The following is a 20238-nucleotide window of genomic DNA, read 5'->3' as shown; positions in this document are numbered from 1 at the left end:
GAACACGAAATAGAAAACGTCAAGCAAAAGCGCCAAGTCCGTGAAAACTGTGAACAAGCCGAGTGTTTGTTCGGGAGTTAATCCAATATCTCGACAATACGCCACCGCGGACGTCGGTTGCATTATTTATAACAACAAAACTTTATTGGTAATACCGGCCACGGCGATGGAAGGACAGAGGTGATAGTGTCATTTATAAAAATGTAATAAACTATTGAAAAGCAAATAGGGGGCAAGTGGGCTTCATTGGTAAAAGGAAAATAATATTACCTTTTTTTATAACATTGCTTGTCTAAAAATGGTTATCTTTTCCTTCAATTAAACTTATTCGTATTTTTGACTGCGGCCTGCATCTGCCGTGAGCCTCTGCCTATTTAACTATGTCATCCGTCCATCTCGCTGAAATTTATCGAAAGAAAATAATAAGAATGAATATCATACCTAATATTTTTGTCCTCTTTGGAAAAATCTAGCTATTAAATTGTAAACGAACTGGTTAACTATAAATGATTACTTACGTCAGTGTTCGACCGTGCGTGACGCCAATGTGCGTCACAATACACGTGTACTGATTAAGGATTCGATTCGGTTAGCTAATAATCTCTACCGCACATGATTATTTTACAGTGAAACTGAAACATTTGTCACAGTTCCTTAACAAAAATGTTGCATAACCGAATAGAATACGGTTCCCGTCTCTTAAGATTTGATCTTTAGTAATTAGTCATATGTATTTCTGTATGTATGTAAACTCTTTATTGTACAAAAGAAAAGAAAAAAAAACAATTGACAAACTTTGAAATTCTTGTACAAAGGCGGACTTATCCTTTTAAGGGATATCTACCAAGTCATATTTGCTCAAACAAGGTATAAGTTTATAGGTTTACAATCAGTTTATAGAGCTGCATGTTTTGTTATAGAGAGACGCAGAATATTAATTATAAACTATGTAATATGTAGCATATGCACAAATTGCTTATTTACTCGGGAATAATGTCATTTAGATACTCTTGAACTGAATAATAAGTATCAGATACTAAAAAATATACAATGTACTTTGAAATTGATTGATACTGTCTAGCTTTATAATTGCCGGTAATTAATTAATTATAACATTTTACAGATGTAGTACTCACTAATAACTACTTTAATAGACAATTTGTAGACTATATATTTTTTTCATCTTAGTGAGTTTGAAAACATGTAAAAAATAAAAAAACAGATCTCTAACTTGGAGACCATGAATAGTTTTTCGAACGCTAACCTCCACTGGGAAGCCGTGGTGGCCTAGTGGTTTGACTTGTGGCCTCTTAAGCAGAGGATCGTGGGTTCAAACCCCGGCTCGCACCTCTGAGTTTTTCTAATTTCATGTCCGAAATTCCATTTGAAATTTACCACGAGCCTTACGGTAAAGGAAAACTGCACAAACCTGCGAAGCAATTTGATGGTATTTGCGAAGTTCCCAATCCGCACTGGGCCTGCGCGGGAACTACGGCCTAAGCCTTCTGATTCTGAGAGGCCAGTGCCCAGCAGTGGAACGCATATAGGTCGGGATGATGAACCTCCGCTGTCTTCCATGCACCGTGCTGTCCACTCCCGCGCTTAAATTCGGCGGTTTCCTCGATCCAATGGAATTCGTCGCGAACGTGACGTGAAAACGTAATGGTAATAGAAACAGTTGCGTAAATTACGAGTATACCATATTCAAGACGTTGCGAAATTGAATTATAAGAAGAAAAAGTCGATTCTGAATAATAATTCGCGACGGCCATCGTTGTTGGCTATTTTTGTTTTCGCGCGGCGGTAAATTACGTAACGAAAATAGATTTAATAATAATAATATAAAATTTTATTCATCATCACAAACTAAAAATAAAATACAAGACAGATAACATTACTCATCATCATCATCATCATGTCAGCCGAAAGACGTCCACTAACTGCTGGACCATAGGCCTCCCCCAAGGCTCTCCACTTCTTGTCTTGTGCTTTCCGCATCCACCGCGATCCCGCGATCTAAACCGGGTCGTCGCTCCATCTTGTTGGAGGCCTACCGACAGCTCGTCTCCCGGTCCGCGGACGCCATTCGAGAACCTTCTGACCCCATCGGCCATCAGTCCTGCGAGCAATGTGCCCCGCCCACTGCCACTTTAGTTTCGCAATTCTAACATAACATTAACATAACATTATTAAGGAGGCAAAATGGGCATGAGACTCAGCGAGGTCGTTGGTTTTCAGTCCCCAACCAAACTAAAACTTACTTAACTAGTCGTCTACTTACTACGGTGCGCTGCTATAACGACAGCATTACAACAAAGCTTTGGAAACGATTTGGGATAGATTGAAACCTTTGTTTTAGTTTTAGACATAATTCATGCAGCTAGAGTGCTAAAGATCTGAAAATAAGGGATGATTCCCGTTTTTTGTAACTTTTAAAAATTTCTGATTGAATACATCAGGGTTTAACAATCGTTTTTTTAAGGTTCCTCAGATTATCCTACCTCTTACTAATTCACTGATATTATAAATGCGAAAGTTTGTGCGTGTGTGTGTGGGGCAATGTTTGTCACTCACTCCTTCAGGCTAAAACGGCTGGACGGATTTCGATAAAATTGCCCGCTTTTAGGTCGCCAGAGACGCCGATTAGTTTTTTTTTATTTTTTATTCGGCTTGATGGCAAACGAGCAAATGGGTCTCCTGATGGTAAGAGATCACCACCGCCCATGCGACACCAGGGGGGTATTGCAGACGCGTTGCCAACCTAGAGGCCTAGGATGGGATACCTCACGTGCCAGTAATTTCACCAGATCAGTCCGACACTTCTCTTATAAACTTCTTTGTGTCGGACGACCAAGGCCCAAAGGTTTCGACCTACAAAAAAGTAATTGTCCTTAAGAAAAGCATACTAGTATTTGCGGCACTTGACGGTTTGTTCATTGTCTGCAGCTGTCCCTGGCTTCCGCGCAGAGCTCTTTATCTACCAAACTTAAACTACCTACCATAATACGTACATTTCATTACAAATAAAGTCATGTTGAATCTAGTTTTACGTAACAGTTAAACCGGACACAATGTATGTATAAAGCACAATTACACATACGGGTTCTAAGCAGAATCGCACAGAGAGGGTGTTGTGCAAATTGCCAACATAATAACCGTGGACCAAGGACCTTTAAAACTTAATAAAAGCGGAAGTTTAGCCGTTGTAGCTTTAACCCTGGGTAAGAGTATTGTGCTAGTAGCGATTTTTGCTACACGCTCAATTTTTCCGGCATATATGTATCTGGGCACAATTAACATCAATTAACCTACTAAATAATGATAATGATATGGCTTAGGCCAAGGAAAAACAACGAATATGCTTAGATACGGACGGATGACCTGGTTAAAGCCGCGGGTTCACGGTGGTTGCAGGCCGCTGCCAACCGAAGCGACTGGAGGTCTATGGGGGAGGCCTATGTCCAACAGTGGCCGTCCTACGGCTGAGATGATGATGATGATGATGCTTAGATCGTAACATCCATAATGTCAAGTTTATGTTATTTTACTTTAACCCTTAAATTGGCAAGAGTAAAAAAATACAAAAACAAGTGATACAGTATCATACCTTTATTTAATACCGTCTTAGGGTCTACAGAAAAATAAAAATAAAAATCTAGCATTATTGGTTTTTCAGAAAATCTATGTACATCACCATGCACGTTGCCAATTCTATAAATTAATTATTAATTATAAATTACTAACCATAGCGATAAGATTATAATTGTATTTACTAACACTATGGATTCTAAAGTCCGCAATAAATGATTTGTATTTGTTGTTGTATAAGAACAAAGTAACATTATTGTGTGTACACGCTGGTTACCGCTGCCAATCAGGCAGTAAACTTTTATATATAAAAAAACCTAAATTATTTAAAAAAACATGATTTATACTTGGTTTTGGTATATTTGGTATAGTTATTTTAACTAAATGTAAACAAAACACCGTCAATTGGTGTCTTAAATATTAAAATGTCCCCATTAAAGTATCTAAACATACTATCTGTATTGAAATACACTAGTCTAGTTAGTATTACAATGATAGACAAGTACAATGTTTAAATCCTTGAATGTGAAAAATATAGCTACTGAAGTTTGTTTACATTTAGTTAAATACTCGTACCTATCCAAATCAAATATAGTGTGGAACTGTCGAAAGCAATTTCTTGTTTTCGTTTTTCCAGCAGCGAAACAAAGGGGCATATTATGAGTTGCTCTGAAGATGAGCTCTGATTGAGTTCGAAACGCGCTCAAGTGTAGATGGCGTGGCTATGGATTGCATAGAGTTTAATGTGGGCAAAGCATCATATTAACTGTGGATGGCCAGGGCAGAACTTTTTCTCTAATAGGTGAAAGAAGCATCGTGCATGCCTTCAGAATTCAATCGGTTTTGGTTATACATATATATTTATCAACCTCATGCTCATCCAATAAGCAGTATAGCAAATTTAAACGTTCCAAAGAAGAGTTTAGAGAAGGTGCATCAGAGCTATCATCAGAATCGAATTGTGGCGGTGCGTGCGGTTTAATTTCCTCGTCCGGATTAGAGCCACAGTCATAACATGCATTTTCTACGGGAATTAAAGCTAAAATCTTATGCGGTCGACTTTATGTTAAGCACTGCAGACAAAGAAAGAAAAACATACTGTTTAAAAAGATTTAAAATAAACAAGAGGACGTAAAATCGTTAATTTGAAATCAAAAAAATGTACAGGGAACTTGGTAATGTACACCGTGGTTACCGAAGTTAATTCACCTTGTAGTTGGCAACGTACATGGTGGTTACCGTAGTTGAATGTAAGTACTTCTTCACAAACTTGGCGACGGTAACCGTGGTGTACGTTCTAATTTAACAGTGATTATCGTTGTTATCATGCTGAATATACACAAAATAACCAATTATTCGTATACTTTAGCATTTTCACATAAAACACAAAACATAATAAGCATAACTTGCATAGAAAAAAGTTGAATTTTTTTAATAAAACTTTCCCTAGGTACTAGAATGCGACGCCGCGTTGAACTTATTTTTGACACTGACGTTAATTTGAAATTATTGCCAAGTCACATATTTTTTCAACCATTCATCATAAAATTATTTAGTAGTTTTTAGTCATAAAAGTTTTAAAAAATATATATATTGATGATAGTATTTTTTATTAACTAACGTACACGGATGCACAATGCCAATTTAAGGGTTAAACATAAAGTCGCGACTTCAAAGCTGAAAAAGGGTTATCGAATCAAAAAAGAAAATTGATATCGATCAATGAACAAGTTTAATGTTTTTCTAAACTGTTCACAAATTGTAACCACAAAAAAAAAGTTGTGACCCCACAATATTATAGACTTTCCTTGTCTACTCATAGACTAGATAATATCCTCTTCAATTATACTTATAAAAACTAAATTTTTTAACGTGCGTCTGAGTGTAATAAAAACCGAAGACATAACTCACTTTTTCGGAAGTAGTAGTTCACTTTTTCAGTAAGTAACAACCTATTCGCTCTAGTTTTCAACAGCCCTAAATAGCAGTTATTGTTTAAATATAGACTAGGAATTAAAGTGATATACTTAGTACGATACGAAATAAAGTATGAAACGAGATCAAAATACATATTGCAATTCTCCGCTTTCCGCTGCCGCTTCCTCCCGCACTAACCTTACTTCCGACAATTGCATTTAGAAACCCATTCTCTGTATTATAGTATTACAGCCTTTGTTGTTATTTTCATTGCAGTTACGCGGACATTAGTGGCAAATGCTTTTACGAAGTTTGCATTTTGATTCGCTGCGTCATTTTGTGAACAAATTTTGTAGTTACAATAGTACATTGTGTCTTAAGGGCGGTAAATAAGGAATTACGAACGAGAGTCTATTAGAAGCCCGAAGTCGAAGACTGAGGGCTTTAATGAGTCGATGTTCGTAATTCTAGTACCGCCCGTGTGACATACAATGTTTTTCGTCACATTTGCGAGTAAAATTGTATATTTGTAAAAGAAAAACAAATATTTTATCAAAAATTGCCGGTACCGCTGGCTGCGCTCTTGGCAGCGCTCTGCAGCATGTGCATGGCGTGCGTGTGCAGCGCGCGCACGGAGCAGCAGCACACCATGCAGTAACAAACTCATGTACCGACCTTGGGCTTCATGGCATGAAAATTAGTACGGGCAATGACTCATTTACCGACCACGGGTTTCATGACAAGCTCATTAAGGTCGAGGGTTTTATTTGGGGGGTTGTAACCAAGGTAGCCTGCATGTTACGACACTGTTTACGAGCAATGATGAAAAGTTATTTTTTGCCCGTATCTGACTGGTTCATGCAAATTTTACCAGATCTTCAATTCATCTTATCGGGGGCTTTCCCGCTCTTCAGGTTCGCTGTCGGTATTCTAGAACCTTACTGTCAAATGATCCCCATTTTATGTAACACAAGTGATCATTTCAGAAATTATTTTTTTATAGTAAAAAGTCACACGCATTGTCGATGTCGGCGTAAAGACTGCCAGGTTGAAGTGGGATTGGGTTGCATTGCCACGTCAGCCGAATGCATCCTCTGCGGTGGGCTGAAAATGCCAATGAGTGGATGCCACAATACGGATGGCGACGGCGGAGCAGGCCCAGACCGAGATAGCGGGACGACCTGGATGTATTACTCGACGACTGGCCTCAGGCTGCTTTCGATCGGGAGGAATGGAGAACATGGGGGGGAGGCCTTTGCCCAGCAGTGGGACATCAATCCAGGCTAGATAATAATAGTAAAAAGTATTTTTTTCGGTGGTAAATTTTATTGTATTTATGGATGGCCGTTAGAAGGGCTCAAACTAGGACTCTAACGCACGCGGTTGTAGGCAACTACAACGTTATAAAGGATTTAATCGATTAAAATAATTTTCAGAGTACGGGTCTATAGTCATCCTGTCATAGTAAATAATATTATTTGTCTACTAACCTTTGCCCGCGGTTTCACCCGCGTTTCCTTGGGAACTTTATTTTTTCCGGGACAAAAAGTAGCATATGTCACTCTGGCCTATAAACTATCTCTATGCTTAAAATCACGTCGATCCGTCGCTCCGTGTCGACGTGAAAGACGAACAAACATACAAACACACACACTATCGCATCTATAATATTATATGAGTATAGTATAGTATAGTATGGATTATGGATGGATTAGAATATTTATCGAATGACGTAAAATGTCACTAACCTGCATAGGCCTGGTTGCCTAGGATGGCCTAGGATTCGAATTGGTTGACCGTACAGATCTATATAACTATACTAGTGTGTTTACCCGCGGCTTCGCACACGTAATTAATTCATGAGAACCAGCAGCTGAATTGAAATTTCGGGATTTTTGAAATTCCCGTGGGAATTCCCGAAAATTAAATCGTGGTTTTCATTGACATTACATTAAAAATAACCATGTCAAATTTCATGACTCTGGCTCAGCGGTTGTTGTTTCGAGGTTATCGCTATCCCGTAGGAATATCGGAATATAAAGTAACCTATGTTTCATTCCAGATATTCAGCTATCAACATACCACATTTCATCCAAATCCGTCCAGCCGTTTCAGCGTGAAGGAGAACAAACATACTCACTCACTCACAAACTTTCGCATTTATAATATTAGAAGAGTAGGATAGACATTATATTGCGTTAAAATCAATGTCGTATAAGCGACAAGCTAAATTAAAGTGTAAAGGCAAAAAGGTAAAAATACTCAGCCGAAAAAAACCGAAACCCGAAATCATGAAAAGAAAAGCTTAAAACCGAAAACCATAATTGTCGAACAAATCACAAAACCTTTTTAAAGCACAAAATCCCAGTCCCGAACTGAACCCAAAAGCTTTTTACACCTCATCAAGGAAAAATAATAATCCGGTGCGTAAAGGCCCGTTTTCCGGCCCATCGGAAGGACAAAGGAAGGCCCAGAAAAGAAAATTAACAAAGTTTAATGAAAACATTCTGCAGATCAGGGGCGCAAACAGGTGTAAAAGTAAATAGATGAATATAATGCTTAATATTCTTTGGGTTGAGACCGTAGGGATGTGATGTGATGTTGACTATCGAAGTTGTTATGCTTACTTTCTTACCCATATCCATAACTAATAATTATTATCTCTGAGACTTAATCACGACTACTAGCTAATAATTGCTAAAATTATCTTGACTTTTCGACCACATTGCAGCAACCGTTGCTTAATTGTGACAATGGCCGCTGCAATGTGATCAAAACGTCAAGGTAAATTTAGTAATTATTAGTAGGTAGTCCTAATTGTGATGAAGTCCTGGGAGATAAGTATTGGGTATGAGTAAGAATAGCGATATTTAAAAATATAATATCCTTGCTTGTATTATTTAAGTACTAATATTGTAAATAGCGATAAATGCGACAGTGTAACACGGCTTTATTCAACCAAACCGCTGCTTAAAAAACGATGACGGTACGGAATCGCAGTGACGCACCGTATGCGCACCGTTTTTATCGCATGCTCTATTGCTCTCCATACCGCTGCTTAAAATACGGAATCGCAGTGACGTGCCGTGAACGTCAGGACTTTACCGAACAAAGGTCTTGTCGTTTACGGCCCGTCACTGCGATTCCGTGCCGTCACCGTTTTTAAGCAGCGGTTTGGTCGCACCTTTAATCGATTATTCGCCTCCGAAAACCCTGTATAGCAAGTTTTGTTGAAATCGTTAAGCTGTTTCCGAGATCCTCGAAGTAATAATATTATAAATGAAATAAATTAATTAAAAAAAAAATTAAAAAGAAGCAAAAACAACTAAAACCTAAACACCTACTCCCACCGTTCCGCGTCGTATCCGGCTCAAAAGTGCCCATAACCTCAGCAGCTATCGAACTGAATGTCTTATTTGAATTTTAAAATATAATTTATACAACACTTGGAGTGTCACTTTCCGACTCTTGACGAAAAATCTGGCAAATAATTAATAATAAGTTCGTTTATTTTACCGCTTTTATTTTTACCGATAACCCTCACCTCTAGCAATTGCGGCCTATTGAAACAACATTGTAAGGGCGTTCATGGACATCAGAGCCAATAGGTCGGATGTGCATTTTTGATACTTTACAAGTCAAGCTAAATTAAAACTTTAAAAGGTATACATACATCGACTTAATGCCAAAATTAAGAAAACTAGTTATTAATATAGACAGAGCATATAACTGCAAGTATTTTCTGTCATACAAGTTCTTTCTTATGCTATCAGTAACAATGCAATTCAAATTTGATCATCAAAAGGATGTTACATCCGACCTAAAATTATTAAGGCATATGCTTTGCTGTGGTCGGTCGTTAACACCCGACACTTTAGCTTTAAAAAAATTTGGCATCACGAAATAAATAATATAGGACTTATGTTCAAATCAGACTATATGGCTTGAAATGAAAAAAATAATTATATATTCAATCTTATGTGAACATCAGACATTTTTCAAAGTTTCGGCGATCGTTGGGCGTATGTTTGCTTTCTGTCTCTTTCCATCGCCCATCAAATTTATCGCTATCTCTTTTTGCTATAGATATTGTGAGGATTCCCCGAACCAAAAGGTCTGATATTAACATCAGACGCCCCGTTCTTAGGTAAATTTGAAACCAATATATCTTCTATGAACATCGGACCTACTTTTAAAGCCGTACATTAAGATTACTACAGGCAAAAAATCATAATTAAACATTAGTTATTTTTCTTAGGTATTATGGACAACTGACCTTTTTTACCCGATTGCAAGGAGTGGTATTGTTTTTCGCGTGTAGCTTGTATGTAATTACTAAATCTAACTTGGTTAATAAAAGAGATAGCGATATAACAGTTAGATGGCCTGAAAGAGGACAAAAAATTTAGAATGATTCTAAAAAAAAGTGATTTTGGTAAAAATTGGACATCCGACCTATATTGGCATTAAAGAAAATAAGTTAATATAACACAGTGCCTACGCAGTAACTTACCATATTTTTTAGTAAATTTGTGTTCAAATATTAAAACAATCAGCAGTTCTTTTTTTTACTCGACTGGATGGCAAACGAGCAAGTGGGTCTCCTGGTGGTAAGCGATTACCACCGCCCATAGACACCGGCAACACCAAGGGGATTGCAGATTCGTTGCCAACCTAGAGGCCTAAGATGGGAGACCTCAAGTGCCAGTAATTTCACCGGCTGTTTTGCTCTTCACGCCGAAACACAACAGTCACAATCAGTTTTAATGTGATTTCATTTTTTCAAGCATTATATCTGTTGGAAAAAATAAAAATTAGTTACCGCCTCACAAAGTTACATAATCATCATGTGTCATTTGAATCATCTTAGAACAAATAGCCTATAAAACAGGCAATTACGTCCCTTAAGTTGTCTGATAAACATAACATATACACTGGGTAATGACAGAGCTGCTATGAGTCAATACATTTTTGCTAAAGAATTTCGCCCTTATTTAAACCTGATTTATTTTACACCGATTTTAGCCACTTAAACAATACAATACAATACAAAGACTCTTTATTGTATACCAGACATAGTAAGCGATACAGAAAACAGATACACAGAGGAAAAAATAACAATAACAATTGTGCTGCAATATAAAAAAGTCACACATAGGTGTGTTAATTAGGTATCTAATTAATTTTTTACTCTATAAATTGAGAGGATAATAATTATTAAAATCGTTTCCTATTTCAGGTTATCGATAAAAATGAAGCATCGATATGCTCAGAGCCTCACTTTATCGTAATAAAGGATAATAAGTACTGTGGAGCTCGACGCACCCGCTTTTGCGAAGAAAAAACAAACATAACGATGTTACATTCTTTATTTACAGAGTTAATGCGAATTCAGGAACAGAATCAGTGACCTACTAGGCTAAATTGAGAAGTTATGATAAAAACAACGCCCTGAGTTAGTATTAAGTAATGTCATAATTTTACAGTTTTACTTTGTTATATTTAATTTAAGCCGTGGTGGCCTAGTGGTTTGACCTATCGCCTCTCAAGCAGAGGGTCGTGGGTTCAAACCCCGGCTCGCACCTCTGAGTTCAAACCTATCGAGTAGGGTATCAAATGAAAGCTAATAATTAGCCCATTCTAAAAATATATGGGTTATAACTATTTTAATTAAATCGTGACGCTCAAAAATTCTTACCTAATGGGTCCCGACTGTTGAACTTTAAGTTAGCTACATAACAAAGTTCTAGTCCACTAGACTTGTTTTCATCATTTTAGTATTTTTCAAGGCAGTCGGGTTTTTGATTTTTTAAATTTATTGTTTTATTTTTTGAGATAATGAACTTTAAAATGAAAATATCGGGAACTAAAAGAATTTCCTTGCTCACCCGCGACCTTACGATAGCTAAGCTTATGCAAAATATGCGTGTTCATGCAGTTCTTATACCTTCAGAGTTGTCAGATGTCTAACAACTGGTAGCATGGTGTACGGTTATGTCACTCTGAAGATTTTAGCTCTGGTTGAGTTCGAAACGCGTCAGTGTGGTGTGGTGGTGGTGATAGATGGGTTTGTGTGATTTGTGTGTGTTCTTACAGTGTGGAGGTGGAGGAACTGCATGAACACGCATATTTTGCATAAGCTTAGCTATCGTAAGGTCGCGGGTGAGCAAGGAAATTCTTTTAGTTCATTGATATGGACCTCCGCAAAGTAACGCCTGATTCAATAAATTATTTAAAATATCGGGAGTTTTTCAACTTGATTAAGTTTAGATTACCTAGGATATTGCAGACTAAGGTATGGTATGGAATACTAAGAATGCAGGCAACGTTGTTGCTCCTTTAGTCACACAGTGACAAATCTGGCAAAATTAGCTGCCGACGTCATTATTTCTGTAAAGGAAAATTTATTTAAACATGAAAGGGAGGGTCAGAACGAATTTGGGATCGCGTAATGACTTCATAACAATAATTTCGCTTTTTGCGAACGAAAAGCAAACAGGTAAAGTTCTACGTGGAAAGGTTACTGCGCCATTTGGAGGGCTATTGTTTCAATAAAGGACTTAATTTGTATTTTTTTTAAATAGATTGCGACATATCTGCTTCAAAATACCGATTAAAAAAATATTCTTGTCACTGTTGGGGTCTCAGTTCTAACCTAATCTACTTTTCTGGCTCGTAAGTCGCTGTTTGCCAACAAGTGCTCTATTATGGCATTTATTATTATGGATTTTAATATTATTACTCGTAAGTTTTATGTCTCTTTGTATAAGTACAAAACATATTAGGGTTTTAGAGTATTAGGACATGTGATATTATGGCTTATGATTATTAGGACATAAGATCATTATGGCATTTGAGTTTAGGACAAACGATATTATGGATTACGAAGGACACCCGTTAGGCGTGCATGGTTCCAGGGTAGGCAGCGCTTGGAGCTGCCTACCGCTGGGGGGGGGGGGGGTCTCGATGCGCAACGTAAAGGAGCGGCCACACCGCTGCTGAAAAGAACGGTGACGGTACGGAATCGCAGTGACGCATCGTATGCGCTCCGCTGCTTAAAATACGCAAACAGTGCGGAATCGGATTTTTTTTTCATAGATATAACTTCACAGCCATTACTACAGGTCAATTGGTATTCAGTGGTACCACGAGGAAAGACAATTCCTTCTAGTACCACTGGTGGAACAAGTTGGTGGTACTGGTACCACGAGAAATAAGGGATACTTTTCTATACCAACCTCTACAAAGCAAAATACCCCTTCACCCATAAAATTCACCAGACCTTAGAACACAAAACCGTTAGAGGCACACACTCCCAACTTTTTGACTCAAACAAACTTCGATTACTTTGCGTTTCAATTACTTTATTCCGCGCTTCTTAGAAATAAATAAGGATAATGAAAATAGCTTTGAAGCTTTGGAAACTTCGGGACAAAAGCCTGAAGGCCTAAAAGGCTTTATGGATTTCACCTATTCCCTGTCGATAAAAGAATTAATTAACATACGTAATTATAAAAGGGCTTAGACTAATGAGATCCTTCCGATATTTTCAGACGTATAATGAGATGGGATCGATTTCTAAGGCTTTAAAAATTGCAGGGATATTTATGGTTTTATGTGTTTAAATTAATCCAGGATATTTCTGCAGGTTGTTCTGTTAGTTATTCTAAACCTCAGTCTAAACATCCAAGTAAATGTTTTTCAAGGATTTTTGGATTGCGGTTAATAAGTAAACAAATGAATAAATAACTAAAAATTTATTTTTTTATATTTTTTACAGTAAAGACAGCACAGGACGTCCGTCGTACAGGGCGACAGTACGGGACGGATATGTATCCGTACTTTTAAAGCCGTGGTGGCCTAGTGGTTTGACCTATCGCCTCTCAAGCAGTGTCGTGGGTTCGAACCACGGCTCGCACCTCTGAGCTTTTCGAAATTCATGTGCGGAATTACATTTGAAATTTACCACGAGCTTTGCGGTGAAGGAAAACATCGTGAGGAAACCTGCACAAACCTGCGAAGCGATTCAATGGTGCGTGCGAAGTTCCCAATCCGCACTGGGCCCGCGTGGGTACTATAGCCCAAGCCCTCTTGTTCTGAGAGGAGGCCTGTGCCCAGCAGTGGGACGTATATAGGCTGGGATGATGATGATGATGATGACTTTTTAAGTCAATCCCAAAACTGGAAGGGGATGACATGTCACGTACAAAATTGTAATACAATTAGTACATACATACATACATACTGCTTTAAATTTTGATACTATAATGTTTCTATTAATTGTCATTACTTTGAAAATTCTCTTTTCTCAAATCAATACGTAAGATGGAAAAAGGAAATAAAGATACCGTTCAGCACTTCAAAGAATACGCTTTTCTTTGATCTGTATGGTATGAACATAATATTATTATGTATCTACGAGTACTTAATGCATCTTGCATAGAAACATTCAGTTTTAAAATACTCTGAAACTGAAATTAAAATCCGTCTGTTCTTCTCTTGAATTGATATTAAGCGAGCAATTAAGCAATGGTTGAAACTACTTATGTGCCAAAGTAAACTTTCCAAAATTTTCATATAGGAAAATTTCTGAAACTTCTCACAATTTTGTATGGGGATTGAAACTTTCCGTTTCTTAAATTTAAATTTCCGAGAACTTTTCTAACTTTTTGGAAACTTCCTGCAACTTGCACATCTGTAGTTGAAACACCAAAAGCAAAAAAAAAGTAAAAATTCGAAAATTTTAAATCAACCAGTTAAAACGATGAAACAAAACGTGAAACCCTAACCAGCCAGCTTAAAACGGTTTTGAACTGTAATTTATAATTAACGGTATTTGTCTATTCCCGTACGAAACGCGAACGAAATCGTGAAAACGAAATACCCATCTTCTTAAAGACGATCGCAATAAGATTCCATTTTCAAATTCAAGATGCAATTTAAATTACGTAAACAAATTATCAGAGCGCCAGCGAACTCTAGCCACGTCCGTTCAACAGGTGTTCTTAATTTGAAATCCAAATAAACGTTTACGAACGTTCCTCTGCTAAATGGGGCCCATTATTAACGAAACGCTAAAGGTGGAAACGCGGATAATACCGTTTTGAAATTGGAATAACAAATGACGGTCGATTGTTCGAATGTAGTAAGCAGAATAATAACTAATTTGGGATTTATTTAAATTAAAATTAAAGCTGGCCGGTTAGGGTTCCATGTTTTGTTCTTCAATTTGAAACTGATTGGATTCGGTGTTTCATACAGTGTTGTTTTTTTTTGTTTCTGGCTTTTATTTCAGCAACTGGCTTACTACAACCAATGATAAGTTTTACATATTTAAGGAACTTCTCGAGACATTGATAGATAGGGTTCGAGACATGAGACATAAGAGATATTGGAGATAGACAGATGACCTGGTTAAAACCGCGGGTTAACGGTGGTTCACTTCCAACCAGAGCAACTGGAGGTCCTTTTCTATGTCCAACAGTGGACGTCCTACGACCGATGTGGTCATGATAATGAAATCGAGACTTTGTATAACCGATGACCGTTGTGCTCGTATGATTCTGGTCTGGAGTGATCACCGCGAACCTACCGAAAAAAAGCTGGTTGGTTTCTCGTAGAGTGAACGGACGACCTAGCAAGGATTGCGACAGCCTTGTCTGAAAGTTGTTTCGTTCGATATAAAGCACCAAACAATAACCGCACTAAATACCCAACACAAAGCGAGACTTTTCTGCCCTAGAGCAGAAAAAATGTATGAAAATCCTTAACTGCATTGTTTTTTTTTTTTTAATTGCACGACCAGAGGTAACACAAGTATTTTTGCTATAAAATTAGCTTGCGTAGTGTAAAAAAAATCTAGTGTTAGGTTGGTCAACCTGACGGTCTTATGAAATTTGACAGATTGCGTACAAAAAATTGTTGCTACCAATCCTACCAAAAATAGTGAGTAGCAGTATATTTAAAAAAAAAACTTTGTGTGTTTGGTTGGTCAACCTGGCACCCATCCGAAATTTGACAGATCGCGGGTAAAAATATCTGCTATATATAGGTACTAACTGCCAAAAAAAAGTAATAAATAAAAAAAAAAATTGGACATTTTTTGAGATTGCGAATGTAAACTTACAAAAGTGGAATGATCGAGTGCTAGTGACATTTTTTTCCTATTAATTGCATGAGTTTTTTTTTCGTTTACTATTAATGTAATAGTTGAAAGAAAAGCAGATTATGCACCTCGCATTAAGTAATTTATATTGCCCTCGTGCTTTTTAAAGCCCTCGCTAACGCTCGGGCTCCAAATCGGCACTCGGTGCAATAAGAAATAACTTTCGCGGTTCGTAGATTTCCTGCGAACTAGGCACTAATTTAACTTAAACACAAATTGCTGTTTAATTTTTGAAGCTATTCAAATACAGTTTCAGGAAGTTTCACTAAAATTAATAACGGTTTAGAATTGCTATTGCGTTTGGTGATTGTCTTTAAAATAAATAGTACCCTACTAATAAACTAGCCGTTGCCCGCGACTCCGTCCGCTTTGTTTATAGCTATCCCGGGGGAATTATGCAATTTTCCGGGATAAAAACTATCCTTTGTCCTTCCCGGGGACACAAACTATCTGTATACCGAATTTCATCCAAATCGGTTCAGCGGTTTAGACGTGATTAAGTGACAAACATCTAAACGTCCAAACATCTTCACAAACTCGCATTTGTAATATTAGTAGGATGTGAAAGTATGTGTGTACTTAGGTATATGTATATTCGTGTGTATGTGTGTTTGTTACCCCTTCACGCTGAAACGGCTGGACGGATTTCGATAAAATTTGGTATGTGGATAGTGCAGCCTGGAATTAACTATAAGCCTACTTTGCATCTCGATTTAACACGGAATCCAAAGCTAAATGCCGAAATTCTTACAGTTTAGGTGGAAGAGCTGTATGAACACACACTTGTTGCATAGACGTAGCTATCGTAAGGTCGCGGGTGGGCAAAGTAATTGTTTATAGTTATTGACATCTATGTACGTTACGGCACTAGACTGTCTGTTTTGAACAAAACGCGCGGCGCATCAATCATCAATATTACTTTGACACAACCCCTGTCACGGACGTCAACAAACTATAGTGAAAGGTTCACAAATCCGCGCTGTGAACAAATTTTGTGCGCCATTTTGATGTAAAGAAACATGCAGTATATACATAGATGCCGATGTTGGGTGACACTATTTCCCGGCCCGGATAATACCGACCCGATATTTCGTGTACACGCCCATACAAACTGGTGTCAAACTGACAAGAGTTTCTATGGGCGTGTTCACGAAATATCAGGTCGGTATTGCCATATCGGTATTGTACGGCCGGTTTATAGTGTCATCCCCGATGTTTACATATACATTAATATACATAGACCTCCGCAAAGTAACGCCTGATTCAATAAACTGTTTTACCGACTCTAACTGTGACCAAGTCAATATCTGGGGGCACGGCAGTGCCCCCGCCAAGTCGAGCAAAACAAAACAAAAGGCACGGCCGTACCATACTTTTCTCGAACCCATTCAGGCTATTTTCAACATTATCCTGTCTGATCTTTCTAGAATAGGAGAATATGCATTGAATTTCCTTTTATCAACAGCTCTCATGTTCTGCACAAAGCGAGTACGCGATACAGTTACAAAGGAACTTCCTATTGCTTCGCTGCCTTAATGAAAACATATTTTTACCTTATTATTCTGTCCGCTTTCTTTCTGAAACAATAATGGAAAATTAAATGAAATGCGATATAAAATTGGGGGGAAATAATTTACAGGTTGGGAGTTTAGGGGGTTTTGCAGTAGAAGAACCATAGGTGCAGAGTTATGTAGGGAATAAATGGAATTGCTTGGCAGGCGAGTTTAATTTTGACTACTTACTTTTAACACACGGCATTGCTACTTTCAAATTTTTTTAGTGTTCTTAACCCCTTAAACCATCAGTATTAACAAACATAAATTTGTCTTTCGAATTTCATGACTACTTTCTCGCTTGTAAAGGGTTGTACGGGCACGATCGTTAATTTGGGACCCATTTCGTGAAAGAATCCTTTGAATTGTCATACAAAATGACAGATATTCGATCTTAAGCGAGTCCTTAAATTAACGATCGAGACTGTATACTCCGGGTAGCAACTGCGTAAATGTATTTACGAAACTGAATCTACCGAAATCCCTCGCGGAAGAAACGCGTATCTACTGACACCTTAGGTACTGTACTCTGCGTAGCTAAAGTTACACCGTAAACATTTTTTAAAAGGTGCGTGGGAACAGGCGGTTAGTGTATTTACGTCCCAGGCTCTCAAAAACAGCCCGCGTAACAAAGGCTTAAGTTAAATTACGCTTTTTTGTCGTAGTATTTGACGATGTATGTACATTTACCACACTTATTGCATGTGTATTTTCTTTTTAATAAAATACGTAGTTCACTGATTCCCTTTTACTCGTATAGCTATTTTGTTTTTATACCTAAAATTTTGAAATTTACACACAAGATGTATTTTTTCATCCTTAATCGGTGGTCAATTAATTGCGAAAACGCGAAACTATGTTTTACTCGTTTCTTGGACGAAGGGTGCGATTTGTAATGTCATTTGAATTTCATTCAAAACTTGTTTTACGACATGCTACGTGTAACATTGTTTATAATTTTTTTTTTTTTTTTTAATGAATAAACTCAAGTGCGTGTCAACCTCACGTCGAGAGGGTTCCGTACGAGAAAATATTTTAATAATTATGTTTTTTTTATTGGGCCTCTCCTTAATTTAATTTACCACACATTTCTTTAAGGTCTTCCTGTAATTTATAAATATAGAATATGCTGTGCAGCTGACTGTACATATAGACAGTAATACATTGTTACACTGTATATGGAACTGAAAGAGCTGCTACAAAAAGCAACCGACATGAATCACAACAAACAATGCGAACTTTAAGACGCAACCCAACGTTTATACCGCGACAATCTCAAATTCTCCACAATTTTTCACCCAAACAAAACTGCACAGCAAACCATTAAGTCTTATCTCTATAAAAAATGAACTTCACATCGCTACGTTAATAATATCCGGTGAGTACCAAGTTAGTGAAAAGACATCGCATTAGCGGTTCCCATTTATCATCTTGACAGATCATCCCTTGGGGCTCTTAGCAATGACAAATGCCGTGGTCAGGTAAAAACGGTTTCCAAATTTCACTTAAATGCCGTCAGGAAGTGGTTGTTCGGAGTTGGGGGTTGCGAGAGAGTTAAGGGTTGTTCGCGAACTGTAAGTAATTGCATAGGGAAGCTGTGTTCTTAATTATTGTGGCACTGAATATTATTTGACATAGGAGCCTCAAAACAGACTGGATAGGTAGTTGATTGCGATGAAAAAATGCTTTGTATTATGGTTTCTAACTGAATATAACGTATTCATAAGTTGTTTTTAAGACACTAGAGACTGCCATAGATAATCAACCATTGCGCTCAAATTCAAAAATTCAAAAATTCAAATGATTTATTCAGTAAATAGGCCGCAATGGGCACTTTTACACGTCATTTTTTAAACTACCAGCGCTTTCGGAAAGACCATCATTGCCAAGAAGAATGCGCCGCAAGAAACTTGGCAGAAAGTCATTTTTTCATAAAAATATAATTACAAATAAAATACTTAAAAACTATATTATACAATAAAAGAAAAAAAAATACAAAATCTAGTAATTTTGATAGTAAGCCATTCTGAGATTGAGACTTCATGCTTGGTGGTCGTTTTGCTACATAGTCATTATCCGACAAAGACTTTTTGCAGCTGTGGTCAGGTCAGGTCAGTCTTTATGCGGTTCAAGTCGTTTTGAGAATCCAGTCGTTTTGATAGCAACCCCTCGCTCAGTTCTGCGTACAAATCGTCTCTACCTTTAAAAAAATAACGGCCACAGTCAGTATTTTTTTTAAATGGAATGTAATGTTTTGAATTTTTGTTTTCACTGGCCAGTTCCAATAATCCGCAGCAACCCTAACTTATCCAACCTCCATTTCAAATTTAGAGCCGTGACGTCATGATAGACGTGCAGTGATTTATGTTCGGCGCGTATGACTATTTAAGCGCGTGTCGGTGACCGAATCACGACAGGCCGTCAGTCACGGAGTGTGACGTAAATATAGTGGCTTGTGACGAAAAACCGGACGTTTTGTTTGGAAGTTTGCGGGCGATGTGTTTATTTCGTGAAGGTTTTTGGGGAGGGGAAGAGAAAATAAATAAGTTGTCGGTAGTGAACACATTGTCATGTTCCAAATATCTGTACGATACTTGATTCTGGGTACGATACTTGATTCTCGCTTGGTGGGTTTCTTTTGTTGGCTGTTAATTTCAGTTTTGTAAGTGGCATAATATCTATGCAGACATAGCATCAAATATATTTTGTACTTTGACATTATGTAACATACATATACATGACCTTGACTGTACAATGAATAATTATATATATATAGATCTATTGAATAGTGTTTTGAAACCGTATTTTGTCGGATAAGTTAGTAACTTCAGTAAGCAAGAAAGCAAGATAAATACAAACTTTTCTTACAAAATACGATGACAAAACATTAAATATTCACTGCATCTGTACCTACGTAATAGTACATTGTGTCTTAACGAGAGTCTATTAGAAGCCCGAAGTCGAAGACTGAGGGCTTTAATGAGTCGATGTTCGTAATTCTATTGTTTTTCATCA

At 37.5% G+C, this 20238-nt stretch overlaps 2 protein-coding genes across 4 annotated transcripts in view; both read right to left on the bottom strand.

The window, feature by feature from the left end:
* Positions 1-20238, bottom strand: part of brat (tripartite motif-containing protein brain tumor) — a 603590-nt gene that overhangs the window by 456657 nt on the left and 126695 nt on the right. Inside the window, exon 2 of one of the 3 annotated variants that reach the window (XM_074098342.1) lies at positions 17224-17247. The exons of the other annotated variants lie outside the window; for them this stretch is intronic. The gene's annotated coding sequence lies outside the window, so the exon portion shown is untranslated. The remainder of the gene's footprint in view (positions 1-17223; positions 17248-20238) is intronic. 3 annotated transcript variants of the gene reach the window in all.
* LOC141435616 (uncharacterized) overlaps positions 16770-20238 on the bottom strand; it is a 281017-nt gene continuing 277548 nt past the window's right edge. Inside the window, exon 5 of the mRNA XM_074098357.1 lies at positions 16770-16781. The gene's annotated coding sequence lies outside the window, so the exon portion shown is untranslated. The remainder of the gene's footprint in view (positions 16782-20238) is intronic.

Source organism: Choristoneura fumiferana, chromosome 15 (assembly GCF_025370935.1).
Source record: "Choristoneura fumiferana chromosome 15, NRCan_CFum_1, whole genome shotgun sequence".
Taxonomy (NCBI): domain Eukaryota; kingdom Metazoa; phylum Arthropoda; class Insecta; order Lepidoptera; family Tortricidae; genus Choristoneura; species Choristoneura fumiferana.
The sequence above is the reverse complement of the archived record's forward strand: the minus strand, read 5'-3'. Positions and strand labels throughout refer to the sequence as shown.